At 42.4% G+C, this 5,356-nt stretch overlaps 2 protein-coding genes, 1 long non-coding RNA gene and 1 pseudogene across 4 annotated transcripts in view; 3 read left to right on the top strand and 1 right to left on the bottom strand.

Annotated features, from left to right (window-relative positions):
- LOC126404273 (gastrula zinc finger protein XlCGF17.1-like) overlaps nt 1-5,356 on the top strand; it is a 331,284-nt gene that overhangs the window by 55,231 nt on the left and 270,697 nt on the right. The window lies entirely within an intron of this gene.
- Nucleotides 1-5,356, bottom strand: part of LOC126404399 (uncharacterized) — a 150,415-nt gene that overhangs the window by 81,900 nt on the left and 63,159 nt on the right. The gene's annotated exons all lie outside the window — the stretch shown is intronic.
- The window catches only part of LOC126404329 (zinc finger protein 771-like), a 46,456-nt gene that overhangs the window by 38,754 nt on the left and 2,346 nt on the right, over nt 1-5,356 (top strand). The gene's annotated exons all lie outside the window — the stretch shown is intronic.
- LOC126404320 (gastrula zinc finger protein XlCGF57.1-like) lies at nt 8-2,209 on the top strand (annotated as a pseudogene).

The following is a 5,356-nucleotide window of genomic DNA, read 5'->3' as shown; positions in this document are numbered from 1 at the left end:
GAGAAACCTCAGTCCTCACAGCTTCATCAAAGACACACTGAACAGATGGAAACAGAAGCAGAGGGAGAGGACTGTGGAGGAGCAGAACCAGCCAGGAACTCAGATCCAGATACACATTTACAACCTGAGTCTGATGACAGTGATGACTGGAAGGAGACTGGAGAACCTCAGTCAGGTTTAAACTGTCTGAAAAATGATGAAGTCCCTGTGAGTGATTTGATTGTTTGCGAGAAACCATTTAGCTGCTCTGAGTGTGGGAAAAGATTCGGTCGCAATGGAGATCTGAGCAGACACATGAGATTGCATACAGGAGAGAAACCATTTAAGTGCTTTGAGTGCGGGAAAAGATTTAGTCAAAGTGGAGTTTTGAAGATACACATGAGATGTCATACAGGAGAGAAACCATTTAAGTGCTCTGAGTGTGGTAAAAGATTTAGTGAAAGTGGAGCTTTGAAGATACACATGAGATGTCATACAGGAGAGAAACCATTTGACTGCTCTGAGTGTGGAAAAAGATTTGGTCAGAAGGGACATCTGAGGATTCACATGAGATCTCATACAGGAGAGAAACCATTTAGTTGCTCTGAGTGCGGGAAAAGATTTGGTCGCAGTGGAAATCTGAACAGACACATNGGATTCACATGAGATCTCATACAGGAGAGAAACCATTTAGTTGCTCTGAGTGCGGGAAAAGATTTGGTCGCAGTGGAAATCTGAACAGACACATGAGATGTCATACAGGAGAGAAACCATTTAGTTGCTCTGAGTGCGGGAAAAAATTCGGTCGCAATGGAGATCTGAGCAGACACATGAGATTGCATACAGGAGAGAAACCATTTAGTTGCTCTGAGTGTGGGAAAAGATTTGGTCGCAGTGGATTTCTGAGGGTACACATGAGATCTCATACAGGAGGGAAACCATTTATCTGTTCCGAGTGTGGGAAAAATTTTTGCCGAAATCATGATCTGAAGGCACACATGAGATCTCATACAGGTGAAAAACCATTAAGCTGCTCTGAGTGCGGGAAAAGATTTGGTCACAGTGGCGATATGAAGAAACACATGAGATTTCACACAGGTGAAAAACCATTTAGCTGCTCCGAGTGTGGGAAAAGATTTCGTCAGAGGGCACATCTGACGAAACACATGAAATCTCATATAGGGTAGAAACCATTTAGTTGCTCTGAGTGTGGCAAAAGATTAGGTTGCAATGGAGATCTGAAGAGACACATGAGATGACATACAGGAGAGAACCCATTTAGTTGCTCTGTGTGTGGGGTAAGATTTCGTCGAAGGGGACATCTGACGAGACACATGAGATCTCATATAGGGTAGAAACCATTTAGAGAGGAACAGGAGGAACTCTGGATCAGTCAGGAGGGAGAGCAGCTTCAAGGGCTGGAGGAGGATGATATCACCAAGTTCACATTCACTCCTGTCCCTGTGAAGAGTGAAGATGATGAAGAGAAACTTCAGTCCTCACAGCTTCATCAAAGACACACTGAACAGATGGAAACAGAAGCAGAGGGAGAGGACTGTGGAGGACCAGAACCAGCCAGGAACTCAGATCCAGATACACATTTTCAATTTTCATAGAAACAGCAATTTTTTTCCTGTCTGGCTCTCATGCCATTTTTGGTCTCCTCTGTGTCCCCTCTCTAAATTCAGATGATTTTACGGGTTCAGAAACTCAGCGCAGGCAGAAGTCTTCATGATTTTTAAAAAGAAATAATTCCTCTCTTCCTATTGTAAAAGCGGCAGCAGCCAGGGGTTTAAATATAGACAGCACAGGTAGTGCGGTTGCACTGGACCTTGCAAATGATTCAGATTTCCGCTTCGGAACTACAGCTGTGTTTCTAAAGAAAAAAAATTCCATTACATTAAAAATGGTGCCATATGCTACAGGCTATTTGACCTGAAACATGCCAACACATCTCTATCATAATTTTCTTTTTTTCTTTTCTTTCCTTTTTGTAAAATAGTCAGTAGCAATCTACAACAAAATGATAAGCTGATTCTACATGAACCGAAAAACCATGAATAAACTATGTATTTAAAATGATTCAATTAAATGAATAATTTCTTATTTCTTTCATACATTTGTCATGTACAGGCATGCAATGATGATTGTTGAGTAACATGTATGTTGATGTTGCATAGTGTCAAGTCTCTATTTGGTCATGTGACAAGTTGATGCAATTTACAGTTTCTAGTTTAGGTGCAAAATCTGTCAAGACTGACAAGCTGAGCACATCTACAAGTCCATTAAGCAGTCATGCCTTTGTAAGATAAAAGCTGCAGCAAATAAGGACAAGAGTGGGCTGAACAGGAGGAAAATCTGGTGAAGCTCCCTGAATTAAAGTCCTTCAGCTTTTTTATAAGCAGTTGCCAGTGGTGTTTGTGGTCGCCTGTGTGTGGTAAATGGACTTGCCTCGTCTTCAGACCACTGAAAGTGGTTTTATTCTATATGTCACATTCACCCATTCACACACACAGTCACAAACTGGTGGCCGTGGCTACCATACATGGTGCCACCTGCTACTCAGTAACCACTTACCCACACTGATGGAACAGCCATCGGAAGTGTGGACTTGAGGGGCCGGGGATCGAATCGCTGATCTCGCTACAGTCGCTCACAATATTGTGCACTGTTAACTACCTTACACCACTTTTAGTAGCAGCAGTGTAGCAGTAGTAAGAGTACTGGTAATGATGTGGTATATACCCAATGAAAATAATAAAGGCTCATTATTCATTTTCACCTGTTAAAAACATAAAAGGTGGGGTTTTAATGTTTTGGGAAATTGTGGCTTTTATTTTGCAAAAAGAAAAAGGATTTAAAGTATGTTGAATGTGAAGGGAGAATATAACATGAGCAATATTTTATCTAAAGTAAAAACAAGTCTTACCTGTGTTTTAAAGGGATCTGTTGCCATCTAGTGGTCAAAAGGAGGACGCTGATTTTGGCCCACAGGTGAAAACAATCATTTAGGGATTTTTCAAAGCACAGCCACTCCACCTGTGTGAACAAAAGGGAGTGTGGAGGAAAGAAGCAGCAGGAGATTTGTATTAAAGCTCAGTGTTGCAGCTTTTTGCCCAAGAGAACCTCAGACATGTCGGACAGATGTTTAACTCTGAGAGACATTTGGGGAATTTTACCCCATCTGGTCAACAGCTCCACAGGAGTCCTCCTTTGATGACTGTCACCAAACACCCGGATTTTTCTAATGAAGATTCAAAGGAGGATCGCGAGGAACCACAGCAGAATATAGAGGTATAAGAATTATCTCTCTGCCTGTCTTTATCAAACAGTATCTCATTTACAGGCAGAGCAGAGATCAAGATGATCAGCAAAACACACTGTTTGATTTCAACCCAAACTCATGAAAGACCTGCAGGTAATTTGGGCTTCCTCACTGGCTGCTGCTTGATTACAATCATTGTTGTATAGAGTTTACTGAGGTGGCAGTGTGCTGATGCAGTGGGATATTTGGGCTGTCCTCAGGGTGAGTTGGAGGAGCTGCAAAGGTTGTTACAAAAGGAAAAGACGGACTTGGAGTAGACGTGTTTGCAGGGACACGCACTTGGCTGAACTCAAAAAGGTGTGTTCTTAGTGACTTCAGCTTGCTATAAAAATATCTTAACTCAAGGTCAGCAGAGGTTGTGTTTTTTGATTCAAAAAGCAGCCAACTGATGATTCCTTGTAGCTCTGTTTCTTAATACCATCACAAGAGCTATGGACGGATTATAAGACAATGGGTCCCTGGGCACAGACATGCAAAAGGCCCCACCACCTCTCATACACAGGACACTCAGATTTTGTGGTGGTTTAGCCTCTTTTTGTGGTCCAAACCAACCTGTCTGTAGTTTTGTGTTTCTTGTGGTAATTTTGTGTCTCTTTGTAGTTCTTTTGTGTCTCTGGTTATTTTGTGTCTCTTTGTAGTTCTTTTGTGTCTCTTTGTAGTCGTTTTGAGTCAGTCATCATTTCCCCTCTTTGTAGTCATTTCGCTTTTCTTTGTGGTAATTTTGTGTCTTTGTGGTTCTTTTAAGTCAATGGTTGTTTCCCTCTTAATGCAGCTATTTCGCTTAAAATAATGTATGCAAGACTTGCCATGGTTTGAACAGTGGTTACAAAACCAGCCACAACTCAGCCCTGAGCAGAGTGACCATCTGCGATTGACCAGTCGACAGACTGCAGTGTTCACAGAAACTTAATTTCATTCTACTGTGCAATTCATACGCAGTGACCCCGCTGTGACACACATGAGAATCCCCAAAGAGGAGAAACTCTTCAGCCACTCTGTGTGCGGGAAAAGAGTTCAAAGGCAGCCACATGACAAATGTCATATATGTGTTTTTTCAACAACAGCGGCAGTAAAAGATTTAACTCTGGAGCAACAGAGGGTTGAGGGTTTAGCTAGGAAGCCGCGTGTTAGCAGCCAACATACAGCATACCGTACACACAACGCCACTCACACATGCGTTACTGTTTACGTGCCACACCCCCTTCTCAGTGCCTCTTCTTCTGCGGAGCATTCTGTAGACATTGCCTCCTGCAGCTCCCCCTACAGGCTCAAGCTGCCACTAACCTCTACAGACAATCCCTCCTGCTTTCCTATTGCCCCAACTACTGGGCTGGTCTCTACTGTCCCACAAACTCCCACCTTCATACCCGTAGTAATGAACAACAGACATCACAAACGTCAAAACCACACAACCCACAACTTCCGGTATCTGCAACCACTGTCACAATCATCTGTCTGCAAAGCTGGTCCCAAGTCTCTCAAGCTGGCATTGTTAAATGCTCGCTCAATCAATAACAAATCATTCACTCTGAATGATTTTTTCATCGCTAGAGATTTAGATTTCATGTTTTTCACCGAGACCTGGCAAAGGGATGAAGATTATGTGTCCAAGAAGGAGCTATGCCCGCCCGATTGCGCATTCATATGTGCCCCAAGGACCACTGGCCGCGGTGGTGGCCTTGCTTTATTGTACAAAGACAGTTTCTCCTTGAGGAGAGTGAATTGTGGAACTTTTACCTCATTTGAACTGCTAATTTCTAAAGTTGGCCGCTCTAACCCGTTTTATTGTATTTTAATTTATCGCCCTCCTGGTATTAATGGCGCCTTTCTGGCTGAATTCAGTTACTTTTTGGCTTCCATCACTAAATTGCAAAGAATTTTAATGCTTGGGGATTTTAATGTGCCTGTAAATGACACCACAAACTCCTTTGCTAATAATTTTATAAATCTCACCGAATCTTTTCATTTTGTGCAACATGTCAATGGCCTGACACACATTAAGGGAAACACGCTGGACCTTGTTTTTACACTTGGTTTGGACATTGATTGTAT

The sequence above is a fragment of the Epinephelus moara genome, chromosome 17 (genome assembly GCF_006386435.1).
Source record: "Epinephelus moara isolate mb chromosome 17, YSFRI_EMoa_1.0, whole genome shotgun sequence".
NCBI classification, from domain to species: Eukaryota; Metazoa; Chordata; class Actinopteri; order Perciformes; family Serranidae; genus Epinephelus; species Epinephelus moara.
This window is presented reverse-complemented; position numbering and strand designations above follow the sequence as displayed.